We start from the raw sequence: 24,525 nt of genomic DNA, 5'->3' as shown, positions 1-24,525 counted from the left end.
ACCTGGATATTGAGTTACAAATCTCTAGCACAGGGGTCCCCAGCATGGTGCCCAATTCAGTGTTCCCTCTAAGCTGAGTTAGGGTGAGCTAGCTGACAGTTTTCTAGCCTCCAGCTCACAGAGTTTTGTCTCAGCTCAGGGAGGATGGCTCCGGAGCAAACTGATCTATGCAGCAGCCAAATCGCTCGCTCACAAAGTAGCATATTTGCTCACACAACTCCACAGCTTAGAGGGAACATTGGTGCCCATGGGCACCGTGGCACCTGCTGACACCTTTTCTGCTGCCCACCAGGTGTTTGTAGAAAGTGGGCAGGGTCAGATGAGGCTTTCCCCCAGCAAGGCTTCTGATTTTTTAAAAAAGTTGCTTTTTTGGCAGCAACTGCCACCGCGGCACAGAGATTTTCACTGTGCGACTGAAGGTAAGTTGCAATAGAGTTTTTGTGACTGCCTCCGCCTCCTGCAGCAACCATTTTGTGGCAGCCGTGGGGGGGTTTTGGCCTCCCCGACCACGCTATGCCAGAATTCCAAAAGTACCCCCAGGCTCAAAAAGGCTGGGGATCGTAAGAACATAAAAGAAGCCAATGTTGGATCAGACCAGAGACCCATCCAGTCCAACACTCTGTGTCACACAGTGGCCAAAAATACCAGGTGCCATCAGGAGGTCCACCAGTGGGGCTAGGACACTAGAAGCCCTCCCATTGTTGCCCCCCAAGCACCAAGAATACAGAGCATCACTTGCCCCAGACCGAGAGTTCCTATCTATACCTTGTGGCTCATGGCCACTGATGGACCTCTGCTCCATATGTTTATCCTTGCTCAAACGTCTCACCCAGCTAAGGCCTTAGGGTAAGGTGGAAAAATTTACCCAGCAGTGTCACAAAATGGACTGAGGGATTGGGTAGTGACTCTGCCAAATACATCTCCCCCACTTCCTTCATGCCTGGGAAAGAGATGGCACCATGATACCCATAACAGCGTGGTGTAGTGGTTAGAGTGTCACACTAGGAGCTGGGAGACCTAGGTTTGAATCTCCGCTCTGCCAAGGAAACTCACTGGGTGACGTTGGGCCCATCACAAATTTTCAGCCTCACAGAATGGTTGCACAGATAAAGGAGGAGAGGAGAATGACATAGGCTGCTTTGGGTCCTTGTTGGGGAGGAAGGTAGAGTATAAATAAATATTTTTGTACTTGTTGTTGTCATTACATGTTTCTTATAGTCTTTTCTTTCTTTTTCTGAAAATGATAAAAAATTTCCCGGTCAAACGAGACTTTAAAAAAAATATATTGAGCCCATTCTGCCACACTACCTATGTTCTTGGAACACCAAATGCTTCTTGCGCCTGTAAAACCCTTCTCCTATCTGTCTGAAATCTGGCAGAAGTCATCCCTTGGATGTGGGTACAATCCTTGAGCATTCCATCCCCGTTACAAACAAAAGGCTGCAGCCAGAAATGCATTTCCCCTTGAAGCCACGGAGAGATGAGTAGCAGATAGGACATGAAGTGAAAACAGTATTACAAAATGAGAACGCAAATTGGAAACGTGCTATTCGATCCCATGTTTGTTCACAGTGATGACAAAGGCCACTAACACAAAGGATAGCAAATAAGGGCTTCCAAGAAAAAAGATATGCTAATGACCAGAGCAGAAAGCAAGGCGTCTGTGATGAACTGACCTCCAAAACCAGGATGCTTAGTGCATCAGAAGCAGTGAACTGGGAGATTAAAGGGTTAATGCCTCACTGTGAAGCGCATTGATTGACAGGCTGCTGCCTGCGTGCACCCCCACCCCCTCTGATTGGTCAGTGCCAGCTGAGGAGAGCTTTAAGAACAGCTGAGTGCTGAGGAGAAGGGGTCTTTTTTGTCTTGCTTCCTGTCAGAAGCCAGACAAGTGGAGTTCATGTGTCTGTCAGAGGGAAACAGATAAGTTCACTTGGGAAATGAAGGGACACAACTCCTTGCCCTTACTTTGAGGAACTTTGAGGAAAAGTTCAGAAATTAGAACTTAAAAGTAAAAGTGTCAGCCCTGGCTGAATTCCATTTATTCACAGCCTCTAGAACTGGAGTTTAGGTTTGACAGAAGGGGCTGGGCAGTTGGTGGAAAACTACCAGCCTAGCCCAACAGAAAAGGGTTTTCACTCCTAGAAAGAGGAGGGTATTTCTTACCCAGTTATTCAGTGGGTTCAACTCAGAAGGGACACCTGATCTGTGTGAAAAGGGAAACGATCTTAGACTCCTCAAGAGTATAAAAGGAAAGTTGTAATGCCACAAGGGAGGTATTTAAATACAGGAAGAAAGTACTAACTTTCAGGAAACTAAGATAGTTATATGAAACTTTATTAAGACACATTGTTGCTGAAAGAAGCTGCCAAGACAAACAAACCTCTCATAGGCCCCAGTCACACGGGGGAAATTGACGCGGCCAAAGTGCGGCTTTTTAGAGCCGCACCAAAAGAAATACGTGGTGGCGGGATCAGACAGATCCCCTGAGCTGCCGTGCAGTTGCTCCCCGGCACAATCAGATTCCGGGGGGGAAGCCATGGAAGAAAGAGCGAGGCAGCCGGCTGTGCATGTGTGCGCATGTACAGTTCGGCCGGGAGCCTTGAATGCTCCTGAAGACGGGCGTGCCGGCGATCCCATGGCCGCGCTTGCTGTGGCGTTTCAGGTTGGTCCTACTATTTTCTAGGGGGGGGTTAATGCGCGTTTTCGGCCTGAAGGGACGGATCAGGGATGGGGGCGCGCCACTTCCCAGATGTTGCGGTGTGATCGCGCCCATTTGCTGCGCCCCCGATCCATCCCTCTTGCGGGCCAAAACCTCCCGTATGACCGGGGCCATAGTTAAGAACTGAGCCTCTAAGAAAATAAGCTTCAATTGTACTCTATTGCCTGTTCAAAATATTATTATAATTTGTATAAACAACAAAATTCACCTCAGTTTCTCATCCCCTAACCATTCCTAACCCAACTGTGCCTGCCTTCATGTCAAGTGCCATTTCCAAAGGGATTTATAAGACATCTGCTTAGTTACAATAAATCTCTGACCTGGGCAGAAGCCAAATAACGTCTCTATCACATGCAGAAAGTTATAATTCTATTATTATAATGCGCTACTAAGGGGCTGCTCAGTCAGAGTGGGGAACAGTGTTTTGGCAGGAAAATCTGCCTCACAGTAAAGAAGAAGCAGGGGTCTGTCATAGCATCATTTCTAGGAAGGAAGGAAAGAAAGAAAGAACTGGGCACAAAACTCCATTTCACAAAAATCTCAGCTTGCTTCTTCTTTTTTTTAAGAACTCCTAGCCCATATGGTTGGTAAGGTATGCTTAAAACAATGCCCAGTGATATTTCAGAATGCAGAAAAGTTGCTGAATAGCACTGAGTGCTACACACCGAAGAGCGAAGCCCATTGATTGAGAAAAGAGACCATGCAAGAAAAATACACAATACAACTTCTAATGACACAAGCTGGAATTTTAATTTGGTATACACTGGCTATGAAATAGTCTAATAGCAGGCAAAATGATTAGTTGCTCCATAGTACATCAGTTGTTGCAAAAAAAAAATGCATTTGTTTGCTTCCATTCCACCAGACAATATAAATCCTCGTAGTCCTGTCAGTGTATTCTTAGGACCTCTCTAGATATTACAGGAGACATTCAGCCAGAAGGAAAGTATCAATCCCCTCTTTTCTGATATCATCTAGTAGTAATCGAGATCCTTATGTACTGGAAATCTTCTCTGCCATTGCATGTGGTAAGCCCATGAAGTGGAGTAGTGGTGGAGAAACTCATAGTCTGGTGACAACACATCATGCCTGCTCTGTTTGTCAGGAAAGAGGAAGAAGAGATATGGGAAATGGTGATTGCCATGGCAGCAATACACTCTCCCTAAAATTTAGTTCCACCCGAGGTTACTGACAGAATTTGTAATTACCTGCTGAGAATATGAATTGCCGGAGCTCGTGGTGCTCAGGTGTATCATGAATCAAATATCATTTCTCTGAACTAGTGAAATATAAAATGAGATTTTAGAGAATTATGGTTTGTTTAAGTCTAGTTATTGTTTTTTTTAAATCAACAAAGGTTTATTCAAGGTTTTCCACATGTAACGATACAAGAATATAACAACAATATGATGAGAAGAGCAAAAGGAATAACAACAAACATTAGTTAACATTATCTAAATACTTAAGGAAGGTATCATTATGCTCATTAACATATCATCTATCTTGCTGCTAACAACAGTTCATCGATGGGTTAGTAGCTTTATAATTCTATTTTCAGAAACAAAGCCAGTAGTTATCATTAGCAAAAGAGGGAACCACTTCCTTTTCTGAGAGAAACTGAATTATTTTATTTTAAGCCATGGGCACTAATGTGATGCACCTAAGCACCGATGCACCGATGCACCTAAGCAAACACACGGAAAAGGTGATTTCTGAGGCTGCGGGGAACAATGAGCATTTGCCACAGATACTCCAGAGCCTTGGGAGGTGGGGGGGGGGGAGCTGTGTACAGTCCTTGAGCCAGCCTGCCCAAGCTCTGGGAAGCTTCCCAACCCTGATATAATTTGGCAGAGACCTGTTAGATGATGTGCTCCGTTCTTTTCCTCCCAAAGCTTTCACTTCTTTACTTTTTAAAGCTTATAGTGAGGAGGCAGAAGCAGGTCTCTGGAGAGGTGGCATATAAATGTTAAAAATAAATATTAGCCAAAAAAAAAGTTCCTTTCACAAGCTGTAGTAGTGTTATGTGCAAACCCATATGATGTTCTCTTGTTCAAGGTAATATTGTCTACTCTGACTGGCAGTGGCTGTCCAGTTGGAGAACTTTCATATCACTTGGTCCTTTTTCCTGGGGAGTTGAGGATTGAATCTGGGACTTTCTGCTTGCAATTTATTTGTTAATTAAAATATGCACGTCCTGCCTTTCATTGTGGCTGAAGGCAGTTTTCTTCATGGCTTGAAGAAAAAGCTCTAAGATAGAGATACAGCCCTTCCCTAATAAATATGAAGCTGCCATCTGAGGATTCAGACCTTTGGCTTGTCAAGTTCAGCCCTGTCTACTCTGACTGGCAGCAGTTCTAGGGCCTTGGGATGAGGTCTTTCACCTGCTACCTGATCCTTTTAGCTGGAGACACTGAGGATTGAGGCTGGAACCACCCATGTGTGAAAGAGATGCTGTATCCCTGAGTTACCCTTTGAAAGCATTTGCTGTGCTCTGTTCAACCTGGCCAAACACATGCTAAGTCCGAAAACAATTCCGTCCGTATGCAGTGTCTCCTTTCACATCATGAATCAAGAAGTGGGATCCCACAAGGACTTACGGGAGACATCTCATTTCACCACTCCAGTTACAGTGTGCCAGATGCTGATACTTCTCTGTTTTCTTAACCATCTCTCGTTCAATCGTTACAGTACTATATTTACTCAAAAGGAGGAGGGCCCTGAGTGTAAAATGATCCCCTTAAAAATGTTATACACAGCATGAAAAAAAATTGTTATACACAGCAACAACAACAAAATTGGTCATAACTATAATTTGTATGCAGATGAAAGAGGACCCCTTCAGGTTTTGATGGCATACTTGTGAAAAAACCTAGTCTTACCTTTGAGTCAATATGGTATTTGTTAAATCAATTCATTCTTCTGTTCATCCTGCCCGGGCCCTTCATGCTTCATATCTGGCCGTACAGAAGGGCATGTTCTGAATGAAGAGGGACTTGCCTCATGGGGGCAGGGAGGGTGCTGTGGGCCCTTCCCGGTCAAGCCTTAGAACCAGAGTGGTGGCAGCCAGTTAAGCCGTTTCTTCTCTGGGGCTGAAGGGGGGAGGGGGGTTGGAGGCTCCTTTGGAATCAAAGTCCTGCAAGGACTCCCCCCCCCCCACTTCCTACAACAGCCCATAATTTTTTTTAAGTACCCATAGGTACACTTTTATTAATTTTTTAAATCTACAACAAATCTACACACTACAAACAGACACTCTACTACACATAACGTATATACCAAGAGTGCAGTTACATTATATGCTTATATGCAATTAATTAATAAAAACTCTATATCAAATACTTTCCATTCTTCTATCTTCTGTGTTCTCAAGTCCATTGCGCTATCCTTGCCTAATCTTCTATTACATTTGCATTATACCAATCATAAAACTTTTTCCATGTTTTTTGAAATGTCCACTCTTTACTTAATCTCATTTCTAGAGTCAGTTTATCATTTTCTGCTGTTTCAAAATGTTTATTCACAAACTCCTGTTTCATTGGTATCACCATGGTTTTCCAATATTTGGCATATAAGATTCTTGCAGCTGTCGTCATATAAACAGTCAAATACCTATTCTCTTTTTCATAATACTTTGGAAATATATTCAACAGCAAGACCTCTGGAGTAAATGGAATCTTTGCTCTTAGTATCTTCTCCATCAAACTATGGACCCATTTCCAAAACTTTTTAGTAACATTGCATAGCCACCACATATGGTAAAATGTGCCCCTTTTACTCTTACATTTCCAACATTTATCAGAACAGTTAATATTTTGCTTAGCAAAAAGCAAAATAAGCAAAACAGCTCATAATTTTTATATAACTACAAACTGAGCTGAAGCGGGGGAGGTTCCGGTCACTAGTTTAAAGTCTCATTCGTAAACATGAGTCTTGATTTTTAATCTGACAGAGTGGCATAATTTACATGCTCTTTGCCCTGTCACAGGGATCTCTCAGCACATGGCCATAAGAATGTCAGTTGCCTTTCCCACCCCCCACCCCATCCTGTGGGCGGGGAAACTGACAACCCCCTGGATAATCCATGCATTTAGTAGGCCTGATGATTGTAAACTTTTCTTTAAAAGCAATTACATTTGTCTTTCCCTTCTTTAGTAACTGTTGCGGAAGCAGTTGAAGTATCCTTCATTAGCAATGGCAGGAATACTCTACTGAGCAATAAAAAATCTGGGATTTCTTTACGACTCAAGCTAAATGTATTAAGATGACGAACAAACTAGTCTGTGTTGTTATTTCTTGCTAGCCCAGCAACTATTCCCACAACCCTTGTTAAAGGACCATGTAAAAAGAAGTAGACAGAAGGAGGCTGCATCAACACAGCAAGCTGGATCGCATGGGGCATTTCTGCTGGTTGAAGGGGGGAATATTTGCTGGTCGTCCCCCCTCCACTGCAGATTCCCCTTCATGCTTCTCCTGGTGGATCCTGCCCCCTGCCCCCAGCGTGATGTAGTGGTTAGGAGTGTGGGACTCCAATCTGGAGAACTGGGTTTGATTCTCCACTTGTTCTCCGCATGAAGCCTGCTGGGCAACCTTGGGCCAGTCACAGCTCTCTCAGAAATCTCCAAGCCCCGCCTACCTCGCGACTGTTGTGGGGAGAGGAAGGGAAGGAGATTGTAAGCTGCTCCGAGACTCCTTAAGGTAGAGACAAGTGAGATATACAAACCTACTGTTCTTCTTCCCAAAGTTTCAGGTAGCATTATGGGGCTGCACCAGGAGAGGGCAGTTGGGAAAATCACATTCCGGTTAATGTTTTTTGAAGGATCCAAGTCACAAGCCTTAGTTCAGTTGAATGTTCCTTGCAGCAAAGACTGGTGGTGGAGTGAAGTGGCCTCCAAAGAGGATGCACGTTGGTTTCATTTATCAAGGCACACTTCAGCCTCTCTGGTAGCCAGGCGACTGTCTCCTTGCCTGCAGTTTGTGGGCGACTAGTTGAGGACAAGGGGCTGCAGTGGCTCAAGTGGTTAAGATGCTGAACTGCAGGCTGTGGAAGGTCGGTAGTTCAGCAGTTCGAGACCCGGGTGCCGCATGACGGAGTGAGCTCTAGTTCCAGCTCCTGCCAACCTAGCAGTTCGAAAGCAAGAAATTGCAAGTAGATAAATAGGTACCACTTCAGTGGGAAGGTAACAGCCTTCTGTGCGCCTTGGTGTTTAGTCATGCCGGCCACATGACCACGGAAACGTCTTCGGACAGCGCTGGCTCTTCGGCTTTGAAACGGAGATGAGCACCGCAACCCTAGAGTCGGATTCGACTGGCTTTCGAGAAAGGGAACCTTTACCTTTACCTTAGTTGAGGACAAACCTTTGTTGTCCCCTCACTTACAGCATCACCATTTTGTGTTTCCTTTTCTTTCTCCTGTACAGTTACACATACATTGAACACATGAAGCTGCCTTATACTGAATTAGATCTTTGTCTGCTCAGACCGGCAGTGGCCCTCCAGGTTTTCAGGGAGAGGTCTTTCACATCACCTCTCATTCAGTTATTTTATCTGGAGATGCCAGGGACTGAACCTGGGACCTTCTGCATGTAAAGCAGATGCTGTACCACTGAGCCACAGCTCCTCTCCCTTGTCGTGTGGTGTGTTTTCCCACCTCGTCTCCTCAGCATTAGCTGTGGGGGAGACAGTGCAGAGCAGTGTTCCCTCTAAGCGGAGTTAATGTGAGCTAGCTCAGTTTTTTTAGCCTCCGGCTCACACATTTTTGTCTTAGTTTATTTAAGGACGGCTCCAGAGCAGACTAATTGATGCAGCAGCCAACTGGCTCGCTCACACCTTTAATACCAGTAGTTCACCAAGTAGAGTTTTTGCTCACAAGGCGCCACAGCTTAGTGGGAGCACTGGTGCAGAGGCAGAAAAAAATGATAAAACCACACATTGTCCCATGTTGTAGGGGAGTAGAACGGAACTGCAACACAGAGATGCTGCTGTTTACTGCAGCAGCCCCTTGTTTAGGGGGATACCTGGCTCTTCCCTGAAAGTACCCCAGCACGTAGAAGCATTGTTTTTCCAGATTGTTGAACAAATAATTTAAAAGTTCTAAAAAGTTTCATTTATGCAACCTAGCCTTGTTGTGAGATAGCATCAATGGAATTTTTTTCCAGGTAATTAAAAAAAAAAAGATATTCCTTCTCTGTAAGCCTCAGAGCAGATGCATTTGGATTTCCATAGGGTTTAATCTTAGCTCAGTGAATGCCCTGTAGATCCCAATGAGGAACAATGGTGTTCAGATCAAAAGCATTCTGATTAAGTAGCCTAATTAAGAGATGCGTGAAATCGGCATACTAGCAATATTTCTCCCACTAACAGGATGAAAGAAAACTATCCTTTTTTTTTTTTTTTTGCAGAATTAAGGATAAATATTTACTTCCAGTGGCATTGGCTTTCCATGTGCTTCCTGCTAATTAGTGCCTCTAAAGTTATGTGCCTTTTCTGATCTTATTTCAACATAGTACAGCCCAGAAAGTTGAAGAAGACAAGGATTTGAAGGGGAAAAAAGTAGAATAAATATAAGCATACTGGAAAAAAGGGGGGAAATTTCCCAATGGCAGTAGATCCTAGAGATGAGTGGAGTTACCAGGTTGCAACCTGGAATATACATAGATCTTTCTGAGTTGAATCTAGTGTGAAATTTTGTGGGACCCTCCCCCCCCCCCCCGAAAAAAATATGTAAATTCCTCAGTACTGTCTGGTCTGATCAGTATCATCTCTGCAAGATATCTCTCCTTGACCTGCTATCCAAGGTCCTTTGAACTGGAGACAGGACCATAGCACATGAACCACTGATTTGCCCCAACTAAGATTGGAAGGAGGTATTAACTTGTGACATTCGGTCATTTATTCATTTCTATCTCACCTTTATCCACAATGGGGACTCAAAGTAACTCACAACACAAAGCACAACAATGTAGGGCAAAAAACAAAGGGACAGGAGAAGGGAGGGAGAAAGCTTCTAAAAGATGTAGATGTAGAAGATGTAGAATCATAGAGTTGGAAGGAACTTCCAGGGTCATCTAGTCCAACCCCCTGCATAATGCAGGAAATTCACAAATAACTCCCCATCCACACCTGCAGTGACTGCTGTTCCACACCCAGAGGATGACAAAGAAACCTCCATGATCCTGGGCCAAACTGGCCTGAAGAAAAATTGCTTCCTGACCCCAACGTGGCAATCAGCAAAAGGTTCCACTGAGCTCTCTGTGAGTGTGTGTTTGTGCCCATAAACGCATTCCAGGCAGGGGCGTAGCGAGGAAATTTTGCTTGGTTGGGAAATCCGGGGAGGCAGGGGAGAGGGTGGGGGAGGACGTTTTGCACTTCCCTGCTCCTCCCCCCCATTAAGGGGGGATTTCTGTCACCTCAAAAGAGAAAAGGGGCTTTTTTTACCAAGCGAAGCAGGTCCTGTCCCCTCTGTGCCAGCTCAGAGCTTCCATTGAAATAATGATGGGTTGCTTTTAGGATATGAATTTTGTGTTTATTTGTTTTTAACTAAGGCAGCTGGGGCTCCCCCAAAATTACATAGCTACAAACTCCACCTTCCCTACCTGCTCAGTTCTGGTTACTGTGATCCGGTCTATCCTGCAGGCTTGAGTGAAAGTAGCATGCCTCGGGGGAAGGGGGAGACAGAGTCTGTGATAGAAGACTGGTAAAGTTTCTCAGTGACTGTAAGGCCCCTGCCACACGCAGGGGAAAAGGCGCGGCTTTTAAAAGCCGCGCCAACGTTGATATGGCTCGGCGGGATCCCACGGATCCCCCGGCCGAGCCGCCTTTTCTCCCCGGCGCGATCAAACGCCGGAGAGAAAAGACGGCTCTAACCGGGAGCCGACCGAACTGCGCATGTCGGAACATGCGCAGTTCGGCTCTGGCCCGGGGTTGTGCCGGCGCAAAGTCGCGCCGGCAATCAAACGCCCGGGAAGAAGCGCCTCTTCTGTTTGAACCACCGAGGTAGGTGGTTCAGTTTGAGGCGCTTTTTCCCGGGAATGGGCCAGTTCGGGGACGGTATCACGGCGCTTTACAGATGTTCTGGTATGATCGCGCCGGTTTGACCCGCCCCCGAACTGTCCCGCTCCCGGGCCAAATCGCCTCGTGTGAACGGGACCTAAGTATGTTCTCAGTGGACCTTAATCACTAGGAGCTGGCTGCGTCCAAGATGAACACCACCTCCAGCTAAAGGGAGGGAGCAGAAATATGTGTGTGTCAGTGTTCCCTCTAAGCTTAGTGTGAGCTGGTTCACAGTTTTTTAGCCTCTGGCTCACACATGTTTGTCTTAGCTCAGGAAGGATGGCTCCAGAGCAAACTAATTATGCAGTAGCCAAATCGCTCACTAACAGCTTTAATGTCAGTAGCTCACAAAGTAGAGTTTTTGTTCACAAGATTCCACAGCTTAGAGGGAGCATTGGTGTACATATAAAAAAAGAATAAATCTGACTCTAGAAGAGACAGAGAGAGAGAAGAATACACTGTCGTGAGTTATCTTGAAGCATCTTCAGGGTGCAGGATCTCTGCCCGTGCTTGTTACAGTGAACACACAACTTGCATGGGTGTTCATTTTTTGTTTATAAGAAAGAACCAACACGTGTTCCCTTTGCAATTGAAACCAGGAAGTGGTACCTAGCTAAAGCTGGCATTTGTATCACACATTGAGCTGTACATGCATAGAATGCTACATGAGAATTAATGTATGTATTTTTTTAAAAATCAAGTGTGCACAGGTTCTATGGGCATTAATTGTAACATGTGGACAGGCGTTCTCTCACTGTCTCTGAAGATTTGATGTGGTGTAGGTGTAGTCTTTGCTTCCACTTGTGCTCTATCTGTATTGTTTTGTAAATAAGTCTCTCCTCCAAAGTGAACCTGTACGGATAAGCTCTGGCATTGGAACGTCTTACCTCTTGGAGGACTGTGAAGCAAGTAACAGTAGCTATTACGACTGAGAAGGGCCACAGGTTTCCAGTGAGGGATGGAGTAATTCAAGTAGATGATCTGTTGAAAGGAGGTAATTGTTATTAGCAGCCTGATAGCCCAGCTTAATCAGATCTTGTCAGAGCTTGAAAGCTAAGCAGAGTTGGCCATGGTTAATACTTGGATGGGAGACCGCCAAGGAAGTCCAGGGTTGTTATGCAGAGGAAAGCTATGGCAAACCACCTCTGTTCACTTCTTATCTTGAAAATTCTGTGGTTGCCAATGTTCCCTCTAAGCTGTGGAGTCTTGTGAGCAAAAATTCTACTTTGTGAGCAACTGGTACTAAAGTTGTGAGCAAGCGATTTGGCTGCTGCATAAATTAGTTTGCTCTGGAGCCATTCTTCTTGAGCTAAGACAAAAATGTGTGAGCCGGAGGCTAAAAAACTGTGAGCTAGCTCACGCTAACTCAGCTTAGAGGGGTCACCATGAGTTGGTTGCGACTTGATGGCACACAATAATAATAATAATAATAATAAGTAGTAGTAGTAGTAGTAGTAGTAGTAGTAGCAGCAGTAGTAAATTCATCTCCATTTTTCATACCTAGCATATACTGATAATTCACAGACAATAGAAGCACAAATACATTAGTGAGGTGGGTAGCCATGAATGAAAGGGCTTCTTGTAGCTCCAGGTTTTTGAAGCCTAGTTAATGAACCTGTTGTTGCCCAACTATTTTATCTTCTTCGTGGTCTCTGTGCATCACACCCTTGGGAATACTGCGCCTGCGCTGAACCTTCTCGGTACCGGTAGCTAGCAAAAGGGATTTTCGCGCCTCTCCCAGGTCACGCGCCGGCTCCACTGCGCATGACCAAGGAGGGGCACGCAGATCCCGCCAGTTCTCTTCTGACCGCCGCGCTGGTAGGACGCCTTCTGCCTCGGTCTGCTAAGTACCAAACTTTTTTTGCTAAACTTGCGTTTAGTTAGTTTCTCTTTCTTTATTTTTGTAGTTAGCATTTTTCTTTCGGTGTTTGTTCTTTATTTACGTTCCCCTCCCGCTGGCCTATGGCCCCGCGGTGGGGTTGTTTCAAACGGTGTAGGACTTGCGGCCTTAAAATATCCCCCACCGACGGGCACTCGCTTTGCCTCGTTTGTTTAGGGGAGTCGCACTGTGTCTCTAAGTGCAGACATTGCCGAAAGTTTTCGAACCAGACGAGAAAAAACAGGGCAGCTCGTCTACACTTGGCCCTGATGGAGAAGGCACTATCTCCACAGTCCTCTTCACCGTTGGACACGTCCGGGCACGCCTCGATGTCCACCTTGGCTGCGGACACTTGTCCTCCCGTTTCGGGACCATCGACGTCGACGGTCGCAATCGATGCTTCGGCACCGAAACGATCGACGCCGATAAAGGACCACCCCGTACCTTCCAAGATCCGGAAGCAGGGCAAAGACTCACAGCAGTCGAAGAAACCTAAAACGGACAAACCCAAAGTCCATAAGGTTTCGGCTAGTCAGGGTCGAGATCCCACGCAAGAACCTCACCCGATCGGTTCGGATCTCGACATCGACCTTACTCAACAGACAAATCAGTCGCAATCTGATATGTCGAGCCGTCAATCCTCTCATGCCTCCCCAGAACGTGGAGTCGAGGATCGGCACCGACCAACTTCTCCTCCCCTGACTTGGGATGAGAGGCAATGGCATTATTTGTACGGGAATCGATACCCATACCCTTGGGCACTCCCGATACCACCCCCACCTGAATGGGATCGTCAGTCGGTGTCATCCCGCATTTCGCGCTTTCAAGATCGACCATCGGTATCGAAGCAGTCGATACCGACGCATCCACCAGACCCGGTTGTGCCCCCGATTAACACACCGGCACCGTCTCAACCTGAATTACTCGAATCATCTCCAGAACCATCCAATGTATCCTCCGATTCAGATGGCTTTTCTGAACATATCGAGGATGTAGATGCACAGCCCACCTCGCAAGATGTGGAAGCGGATTTACCTATTTCTCCATCAGAGGATGTTAAGTCTTATGGAGATTTTATTCAACGCATGGCATTAGATCTATCTATGACTCCTACTCTCGTTGCCAGTTTTGTGGATGATAACGTTTTTGACATTATGCACTCTAACACTTCGCCCTCCGTGGCTCTACCAATGACAAAAGTTCTCTTGCAAACTACCAAGGACTTTTGGACTCGTCCAGCCTCCATTAATGTCTCTAATAAGCGTCTGGATCACATGTACAAGGTCCAGGAATCAGGGGCTGAGTTTTTATACACACATCCTAAGCCCAATTCTTTGGTCGTTTCCTCGTCCACGAAAGGAAAAGCGAGCCACTCTACTCCATCAGACAAAGAAGGAAAAAAGTTGGATTCGGTTGGTAGAAAATTCTACACTGTCGGTGCAATGGGCATTAAAACGGCGAACTATGCCGCCTGCATGGGCCGTTATCAATTCAATTTATGGAAGCGTTTGAATGATTTCCTCCCGCACGTGCCCAAAGAGTGCCAACCTCAGATTAAAAGGATTCAGAATGAAGGGATGGTCTTGGCTAGACACCAAATTAGTGCTGCCAAGCATTCCCTGGAATCCGCTAGTAAGACTCTAGCAACCTCTGTAGCGTTACGCAGACATGCCTGGCTCCGCTCTTCATCATTGCCATATGACACCAGATCCTCGGTGGAAGACCTTCCCTTTGAAGGTTCTGGATTGTTTAGCTCCACCACTGACACGGTTCTGCAGGAAATGGATAAGAGTATCAAGACGTCCAAGAGTTTGGGGATCTCCCCCACGACCAAATACTCGAAATCCAAGCAGTGGCCTAGGCAACCTTGGTCGACCAGGCAACCGTACAACAAATCACCTACGGATCAATGGCAAAGACCTCCCTCTCAGTCACGGTCTTTTCCCCCGAAAAATAAGGGACAATCGTCCGGTGCCTATAAGTCGAAATTCCCTAAGAATCCCAAACAGGGACTTTGACTTCAACCTTACTGCTCAGACTCGCCTTGCACCCTTCCTGCACGCATGGCTCGCCATTTCTACGGACAAATGGGTGCACTCTATAATAAGAGATGGCTATCTCATAGAGTTTTCTCTGACTCCCAAAATCTCCCGTTTTATCAGAACCCCGGCGTCTCCTGCCCTGCTACAGGAGGTACAATCGCTGACACAAAAAAACGCTATAGAGAAAGTCCCGATGGCGGATTGTTGCCGCGGGATTTATTCCAAATATTTCACGGTCCCCAAGAAGGACGGAGGACTTCGTCCAATCATGGACCTTCGTTTTCTCAATCGGTTCATCATTTACAGAAAGTTTCGCATGACCACGTTGCAAAGCATTTTACCACTCCTGTCTCCAGGGACTTGGATGGTCACTTTAGATCTCAAAGACGCTTATTTTCACGTCTCCATCCATCCTCGTCACAGAAAGTTCCTCAGATTCGCAGTCGGGGAGGACCATTACCAATTCAAAGCCCTTCCATTCGGGCTCTCTACCGCCCCCAGGGTTTTTACGAAGGTAATGGTGGTTGTCGTCGCTCATCTTCGCCTTCAGGGCATTCAGATCTTTCCGTATATAGACGACTGGTTGATGGTGGCAGATTCAAGAGAATGTCTCCTTCAGCACATCACCATCACATTGTCGGTCCTATCCTCCCTTGGAATTCTGGTGAATTTACAGAAATCCATGCTGCAACCTGCAACTCGCGTGCAGTTCATAGGAGCTGTCATAGACTCCCTAGCCACTCGGGCGTACCTTCCTCGCCAACGGGCAGATACCATTCGTCTGGAAATTCAACGTTTGTTCCAGTCCAACGTGACATCAGCGGTCCACATTCAGCGGATCTTGGGTCTCATGGCAGCCACCACTTCCGTGATCGAATATGCACGCCTTCGCATGCGCCCGTTGCAGCTGTGGTTTCTAAAGAAATTTCGCCCTTCCATCCATCCTCCGAGCCTTCAACTGGTAGTGCCTCCGCAGGTCCTCGTCTCCCTGCAGTGGTGGCTCGTGGACACCAATCTGTTGGCGGGTGCACCGTTCCAACCGATCGTTCCCGTAATGTCCATCACCACAGATGCCTCCCTGTGGGGTTGGGGTGCTCATACAGACGACACTTGTGTGGGTGCTCCATGGCAACCCCTTTGGAAGAGTCATCATATCAACTATCTGGAACTGCTGGCCGTAAAATTTGCCCTCAGATCCTTACTCAGACAGGTTGTAGGAAAAGCTGTGTTGATTTTTACGGACAACACAACTGCGATGGCTTATATCAATCGCCAGGGCGGGACCGTGTCCAGGTCCCTTTGCAGGCTAGCTATGGACATATGGGAAGAGTGCCTTCATTGGAACATCACTCTCCAAGCTGCCCATCTGCCAGGAACTTTGAACCAACAAGCGGATTTCCTGAGCAGAGGGGGAGCATCGGACCACGAATGGGAGTTGAACTCAAAGTATCTCCTTCCTCTTTTTCAACATCTGGGACATCCCCACATCGATGTTTTTGCAACTCGATTGAACAAGAAGTGTCCCAGGTTTTGCTCCAGAGCGGGGTTGGACCCTCTGTCAATGGGGGACGGTCTGTTGATGTCGTGGGCTCACGACTTTCTATACCTATTTCCTCCGATTCCGCTGCTCCACAGGGTGCTTGTGAAAATACAACAGGACAAGCCCCATTGTCTCCTGGTAGCCCCCTGGTGGCCTCGGCAGGTGTGGTTTCCGACACTGCTGCGGTTAGCCAAGGGATCCTTCGTACACTTCCCGCAGGAGTTGGATCTCCTCCAAGCTCAGGAAGGCCAGGTCCTTCACTACGATCCTCTGAGTCTCAAGTTGACTCTATGGGAAATACGCTTTCAGTGATGGATGACCGTATCAATGAGGTCCTGTTGAATTGTCGTAAACTGTCTACTAGGACGTCTTACGCAAAGAAGTGGGATTTATTCCTACAGTACTTGAGTTCTTCCAATTTACCTCCTCCGCCAGTGGATTTGAGGTCTATTTTTGCGTTTATTTTGTCCAGAATGGACTTGGGACTCAGTTTTTCTTCAGTTAAGGTGTATTTAGCTGCGGTGTCAGCTTTTCATCCATCTATTGATGGGTTTTCAGTTTTCTCGCATCCTCAGACGAAACAGTTTTGTAAAGGTCTTATTCGCCTGTACCCTCCCCGTCGTTCTCCGACTCCGGCCTGGGATTTGGCTTTAGTTTTGCGGTTTTTGATGGGAAAACCCTTCGAACCACTGGCCACTTGCTCTCTAAAGTTGTTATCGCTCAAGACTGCGTTTCTGGTGGCCATTACTTCTGCTCGTCGAGTCAGTGAGTTGTCTGCTTTAAGGTGTGATCCACCATACTTGATTTTTTCCCCTCATGGGGTGTCGTTGTCTTTGGACATCTCCTTCTTACCGAAAGTCGTTTCGGAGTTTCATCTACGTTCAGATATAGTTTTGCCGTCATTTTTCCCGTCTCCTGCCAATGAAGAGGAACGGAAATTGCACTCTCTGGATGTTAAGAGGGCGTTGCTGTTCTATTTGGGCAGGACCAAGTCTTTTCGTCAGTCTCCAGCCTTGTTTGTTGCTCACAGTATGCCCTCCCTAGGGAAGAAGATCTCTTCCCAGACGCTGTCCAGGTGGATTGTGGAAGTAATCAAGCTATGTTACGCTTTGGCTAAGAGACCTCTTCCAGGTCAACTTCGCGCCCACTCTACAAGGGCGGTGGCGGCTTCCACAGCTTTCCTGAGAGGGATGCCATTGGAGGACATCTGCAACGCTGCGACTTGGGCTACTCCGCTCACCTTCGTGAAGCATTATGCCCTTGATGTCCGGTCTTCTCGTCGTGTGGCGTTGGGTCGGTCTATTTTGCAGACGGCGCAGGTGTAGGGCCTCGGCCCCTCCTCCAGGGAAGAGTTATTGCTTGCTATTCTCCCAAGGGTGTGATGCACAGAGACCACGAAGAAGATAGACAGGTTGCTTACCTGTAACTGGTGATCTTCGAGTGGTCATCTGTGCATTCACACCACCCGCCCTCCTTCCCCTCTGCTCTCGGCCCTTCATCTTGTTTCTTTGAAGGCTGTTGGGCGGCGGTCAGAAGGAACTGGCGGGATCTGCGTGCCCCTCCTTGGTCATGCGCAGTGGAGCCGGCGCGTGACCTGGGAGAGGCGCGAAAATCCCTTTTGCTAGCTACCGGTACCGAGAAGGTTCAGCGCAGGCGCAGTATTCCCAAGGGTGTGAATGCACAGATGACCACTCGAAGATCACCAGTTACAGGTAAGCAACCTGTCTTTCCCCATTAGGTACTTTTCGATATGGTTCTTTCTGTCGTTTAATTCCATCCATTGTTCTATCAGAATTCTCGCTGCTGATTTTCAGATCTATGTCGGTGTTGCTGACAAAGCTTTTTGTGCTGCTTTTATATTGTTTTATGATGCATTTATGCGGCTTATGTTGTTTTTCCTCCATTGCATAATTTAATTTGGAAATGGCCTCGGGCACATTAATGGGAAATATTGTGTGCAAAAAGCATGAAACATAAACACTTTGATTGTGGCAGATTAAAACTGTAAGCCGTTTCAGCTGCTCGCCCCATCAGGATAAGAACTTGTTTATCTTTGTGGAAGCCATGCCTCCTCCTGTTTTATCACAAAGCCACAGAAATCCTTTTCTTGACAGCCCTTCAGCTTGTCTGAAGCTGCTGTATCTTGAAAGAGCATCATTACAGGCTTGACTATTTATCATTTACCTTACCTTTTTCTGTGCACAAAATCCCCACAAAAGTAAAGTACAGGAACATTGACCGTATGTCAAGATCAAAGGAAACCGTGGTTTCTAAAGTGTGTCTAGACAAACTGTAGTTAGTTGTGACATCAAAACTTCTGCAGACATGGCAATATAAGGAAGACATCTTTCCTACTGAGAGGCGGGAGCAGAGGAAAGAAACAGACATGCTAGAATTAACGTTACACACGAATCCCAATTTGTTACTTATATCTGGCAGGCCAGATATCCCCAGTATGGTACCCTGGTCCCATGGAGCCTACTGGTGTGCTTTCTGGCTCCTACTTGCTCCTTCAACAAAGTAAAATGTCAATCCTGGCTTTCTACCACCTCGTCAGAGTAGGAAGTGTTTTAAAAGACCCCCAAGGCATCACTTTGGGTTCCGCAGGGGGAGTCCATTTGGAAATAACTCACCCCATTATCAGGAAATACTTGGCCAGTTTGGTGTAGTAGTTAAGTGCATGGATTCTAATCTGGGAGAACTGTGTTTGATTCCCCACTTCTCCACTTGCAGCTGCTGATGACCTTGGGCAAGCCATAGTTCTGTCAGAGATATTCTTGAAAGGTCAGTTCTCTCAGAGCTTTCTCAGCCTCACTTACCCCACAGGGTGTCTGTTGTGGGGAGGGGAAGGGAAAGGAGTTTGTAAGCCACTCTGAGACTCCGAGTGAAGGGTGGGGTATAAATCCAATCTTCTCCTCCTCCTCCTCCTCTTCTTCTTCTTCCCTCCCACTATTTTGTAATTCCCTACCTCCATGGCAGCCATTTCGTGGTAGCTTTCTCAATACCCTAAAAGTGCTAACAGGCTCAATAAGGTTGAGAATCCCTGTAGGAAACTAATAAGAATTTGTTGCACAAACTATGGTTTATTGTGTAGTTTGAGTCTAGATGCTGTATAATTGCTTAAGGAGTTCCACGGTGCTTTCCTCAACCACTCCTGGGTGACCTTGACATTTCCAGGGGTTAGATCCTGTTGCTGCAGTGCTCCCTTCCTCTTTGTAACTAGTAAACTAGCGCAGAAAAAGGGAAGGAGCAAAATGTCACAAAAATAGATGTATTTGCAAAGTCCAAAAAAGAGAGTTGCCTAGTTGTTGTTGTTCAGTCGCACAGTCGAGTCCGACTCTTCGCGACCCCATGGACCAGATCACGCCAGGCCTAGAATTAGCTGCTAAAATGAGTGTTGCCGAGGGTGCTGTGCATTGAATAGATATTTTGATTCTTAACCGATAGAGTTGTTCCAGCTTCTTGAGCTCTTGGCTTTATGGTTTTTCCAGATGTTCAAGCAGCTACATACTACATATAGCTACATGAGTCAGAGTGTTTACATGATTTTGAGATCAAAGCGCCCTCTGGAAAGCTTCCTAAAACGATGACTTATTCAATTCAGGTTCTCAGCAATCTCAGTTTGTAGCGCATGAAAGAATAGAAAAAGAAAGAAACCTGCTTATGAAAGAAAAACCAAGGAGTCAACACTTGAAGACAAATCCCGAACCCCTGTAAGCAGACGTTCAATTGGTTTCATCAAACAGTCTTGTGTTTTGCTATCCTTCTAAGCAAGGAAAAAAACAGGAAGTGTGATTATATAATTTGGGATTTGGGCTATGCAGAATCTTAGGTGGCGGTAACACGTGTGAGATAATGTGGGGGGGGGGGAGCGAGGCTATTTCCCCTGGAGGAATTTGACCTGCAGTTGCGTGATCACACCGTCCTTTGAAGCCGCGGGGGCAGCCTGCCACTGCACGATCAGACACAACCGCGGGTGAGTCAGGAGAGGGGTTTTGCAGTTTGTTCCTGATGCGCTTAAATGGGGGATCGATGAGTCGCATCTCAGCACCGAGGGCTCCCTATGGAGTGTGCAATGATGTGCATACTGAGAAGGGGGGGAAACAACGGCACAGAGTCGGATGGCCTGATCAGACCATCCCGACGCCATGAGAGCGTGCTGCAGTGATCAGAGAGGGGAAAATCCATCCATGGCCCGCAGCAACCCATTTGCTACCAGACTTTTCCTGATGTCTTTTTACTCCAGTTCTGTGGCAGAGCAAAACGGGTTGCTGATGGGTACGGGGCACTTCCCCGATGTTCGTGTCTGATCGTGCCCTTTAAATCTGCCCGGCATTCGCATCTATGGCACGGCAAATTGTGCATGTGATCGCGCCCTTTATGTTATTCTGGAATTATGAGGTGGTTCCTTTCCTCCAAGTCTCTTCCAAACTGCAGCTCATTAGGACTTTCAGGGTTGGGGGATAGTTTCAGAGAGTAGCGGTGTTGGCCTTCAGTAGAACCGCTAGATTGGAGTCCAGAAGCATCTTACGGACCAACAAGATTTGGGGGGTATAAGCTTTCAAGAGTCAAAGCTCCCTTTGTTAGATACTCTTGAAAGCTTATACCTTGAAAATCTTGTTGACCTCTAAGGTGCTACTGGACTCCAATCTAGCTTGGGGGGGGGGTTATTTATTTTGGGGGCAGTAAGACACAACACTAGTTTGCCAGTTCACATGTTATTGAATACACAGTTTGAGTCTGGGCTCCCCATCCTGTGTCAGACATAAGAGTTAGATGTGAGTTGCAGGTTCTCCTCAATTCTGATGTGTGCATTGCCTGATTCAGAGAGGCACATGCGGAGAAGGACCTTCAGCCTTTCTCTCCTGAGACATCTTCTCGACATGAAACAGTTCCATGGAGGTACTGTTTAGTCTGTGTGGTAGGGTTGCCAGATCTGGGTTTGGAAATACTTGCAGATTTTGGGAGTGGAGCCCGAGGAGGGCGGGGTTTGGGGAGGGAAGGGACTTTAATGGGGTATGAAGCCATAGACTCCACCTTCCAAAGCAGCCATTTTCTCCGGGGGAACTGGTCTCTGTCTCCTAGAGATCAGTTGTAATTCCAGGAGATCTCTAGCTACCACCTGGGGATTGTATATCAAAATGAGAGCTCACGGGAGGAGATTGTATCGATATAAAGACACTCCATGAATGAATTACGAACAAAAGCAGAAAGATTATATTGTGCAAAACAATTCAAACAGTTCTAAATCTTTGTTAAACAAACCCTTATATATTCTTAAAGAGCTAGGATCAAAAAGTACTTGATACAAAGGGAAAACTCAAGTAAAGTCCACAAATCCTTTGTATAAAGACAAACTTCAGGAGAGCAAAGGTTCTACATCTTGTATGAGCTGCAGCTATACACGGCTGGCTTCACGGCCGTGTCCACGTTTTGCTTCTTCAGATAGATGGTACTCTTTAGCTGTGAAACTGAAAATATACTTTTATGTCACATGCACTAAATTACAACATATTTACTACATCCCCAGTTGTCAGCACATACATACTCACTGAAATAAAGTTTCAACCATTTTCCTTCAACTAGTTCTCCATTCACTCCACTGACAGGTTCTCTTTCCGCCGATTAGGCTTCTACAATAGTGGTGGTGGTTAACCCACAGCATTCACCATTAAGTATGCACTGACAACCTGGAGTCACAATATTCTGAACTGTTTAAGTAGAGCAGGAAGGCAGATGTGATTATTTCTCAGGAACATAGTCTATATCTGGTTAATATGAAATATGGTAACCATTTGAACCTTGCTGGGAATCTTGTTTGCTCCTTCACCAAAATCTTTTTTGCTCAGCATTATTTTAGGAACAACATTTAGGACCCAAATTTCAGTATACCGACAGATTTTTAAAAAATAATTATTGTTTAAAACAGAGAAGCTGATACATATCATTGTGCCGAATGAGAAAATTTTGTTTTCCATGGTTCAGTGACAAAAACCCTTTTTTTTTTACAAACCGCTTCAATTGAGGTCTTCTTATTTTCCTTTTGTAATAAATTAACTTGGTTAGAGATGCAGCAGTCCAGGTCATAGAATCACAGAGTTGGAAGGGGCCATACAGGCCATCTAGTCCAACCCCCTGCTCAATGCAGGATCAGCCTAGAGTATCCTAGAGCATCCTTTTACACCAGTTAATGTCTTAATTGCGGATTCCTTGATTGCCATATTGCAGCGGCAGACATTCTTGCCACAGTCACTCTGTATCGTTAGACCCAATATAATTCTTCAAAACAAATTCCACAAAAATACTTTGGGTTCCATCAGCAATTCATAACCGGTACTATCACTGATTAATAACCGTGCTTGTTCCCCAAAAGGAAACAAGTAATGAACATCACCAAAAACATCTGCATAATATCTGCATTCATAGCAACATTGTGCATTCTCCACATTTTTACTGATCATTAAGGAGCAATAGTTGGAGGGAGAGGAATCCTATAAGTGACACTTCCCAAGGACCTGTAAGGCAGAGCTTCCCAACTTTTGGGTTGGGACCCAGAAGAGGGTTGCGAAGCCTCTGCAAGTGGGTCACAGGCCAGCCCTCCCTAATGGCTGCCCCTGCCTTTTCTGTTTCTTTCTTTTGTATCGTGGACACCAAGATCTGACCTTGGAGACAGTCTCTTCCATCGCATACATGAGTTGGTATTTGTTTTCTTCACTGCATGTACACGGTGACCAAATAAAAAGTATCCTGATGGTCACTGGAGTGAGCGAGAATCTTAGCGGGGGTTAGAGGGAGTCATGGAGAAGGAAAAGATGGTCAAAAGCTGGAGTGTAGCCCTGCATATGCAAAGGCTGTATATGTCAGAATGCCGTGTGCTTGGAGTTCATAGTGGTGGCAGCCAGTGTTCCCTCTAAGCTGAGTTAGTGTGAGCTAGCTCACAGTTTTTTAGCCTCTGGCTCACACCTTTTTGTCTCAGCTCAGGAAGGGTGGCTCCAGAGCAAACTAATTGATGCAGTAGCCAAATCGCTTGCTCACAGATTTAATGCCAGTAGTTCGCAAAGTAGAATTTTTGCTCACAGGACTCCACAGCTTAGAGGGAGCATGGCAGCTGTACCCTTTGGGTGATGTTTGTTGGTTTCTCAAAAACATATTTTTCTAAAGAAGAGTTTATTTTAAAAAGTACAAAGTAATATTACATTCAGCACTGCTAAAAGGAAGAAGAAGAAGAAATTGGATTTATACCCCACCCTTCACTACCCGAAGGAATCTCAAAGCGGCTTACAATCTTGCTTCCTTCCCTTCCCCACAACAGACACCCTGTGAGGTAGGTGGGGCTGAGAGAGCTCTTTCTAGGACTGCCCTTGAGAGAACAGCTTTGAAAGAAGTTATGACTGACCCAAGGTCACCCAAAAAAGAGCGGGAGGGGAGTACAAACCTTCAAAGGAAGTTTAGAAAACTTATTGAGGGCCAAAAGTTAAAAACATAAGTAAGTATACAAAAGAGTGTTTATTTCAAAGACATATAAAAACCTTGTAGGGGCCCAAATAAAGCCTCGTGAAATGTTCAAAGTTTACAAATACACAAAAAAGGACACTGTATGACCTGATGCGTTTTGGCTCACAGGAGCCTTCTTCAGAGGTCAAATAGTACAAAATACACCAAGCAACAGAGTCCTTATAACATATGTAAGGCAATAAACAATAAATAAAATAGGACCAAAACTGGAATGTTCCAATATGGAATTGAATGACAATCCAAAAGTTTTCTATTTGTTACATATTGACGGGGCATTGTCCCTGACAAGGCAATTTTATTTGCACTCTTAGGACCTAAACTGGAAGATACCGTATTTTTCGGACTATAAGACGCACTTTTTCTTCCACAAAAAGAGGGAGGAAAAGTTAGTGCGTCTTATGGACCGAAGGTGTCGCTGTAGCAAACTGAGCTATGCAGCAGCCAAATCACCTGCCCTCCCAGCCTGGTTGGCGTCCAGCAGACTCCCTCCCCGGCCCTTTTGAAGGCCGCCGCTGTCCCCCTCCCTCTCGCCAGTGTCCCCCACAGGTCGCCCACCAGCCACACAGGGCTCTCTGTCTTCCTGGGCTCCAAAGAATGGTCCCCCCCCCCCCCCGCCCCCCCCCCCGCCGCGTGCGTGCTTCCCCCCCCGCCGCCCCCGCTGCCGCGTCTGGGAGAGCCCTCAGGCTTCTTAGCCTCCAACTCAGCTTGTCTCAGCTCAGGAAGGAGGGCTGCAGCCAGAGACTCCTGCCTTGCCACCCGCATGGGAGGGAAAGGGCCG

The 24,525-nt window shown here is 46.1% G+C and overlaps 1 protein-coding gene and 1 non-coding gene across 2 annotated transcripts in view; one reads left to right on the top strand and one right to left on the bottom strand.

The window, feature by feature from the left end:
• BEGAIN (brain enriched guanylate kinase associated) overlaps positions 1-24,525 on the top strand; it is a 185,240-nt gene that overhangs the window by 69,332 nt on the left and 91,383 nt on the right. The window lies entirely within an intron of this gene.
• Positions 8,268-8,339, bottom strand: TRNAV-UAC. The gene has a single exon. It is a non-coding gene; the product is annotated as a tRNA-Val (tRNA).

Source organism: Gekko japonicus, unplaced genomic scaffold, assembly GCF_001447785.1.
Source record: "Gekko japonicus isolate JY-2015 unplaced genomic scaffold, Gekko_japonicus_V1.1 scaffold44, whole genome shotgun sequence".
Lineage (NCBI taxonomy): Eukaryota > Metazoa > Chordata > Lepidosauria > Squamata > Gekkonidae > Gekko > Gekko japonicus.
The sequence above is the reverse complement of the archived record's forward strand: the minus strand, read 5'-3'. Positions and strand labels throughout refer to the sequence as shown.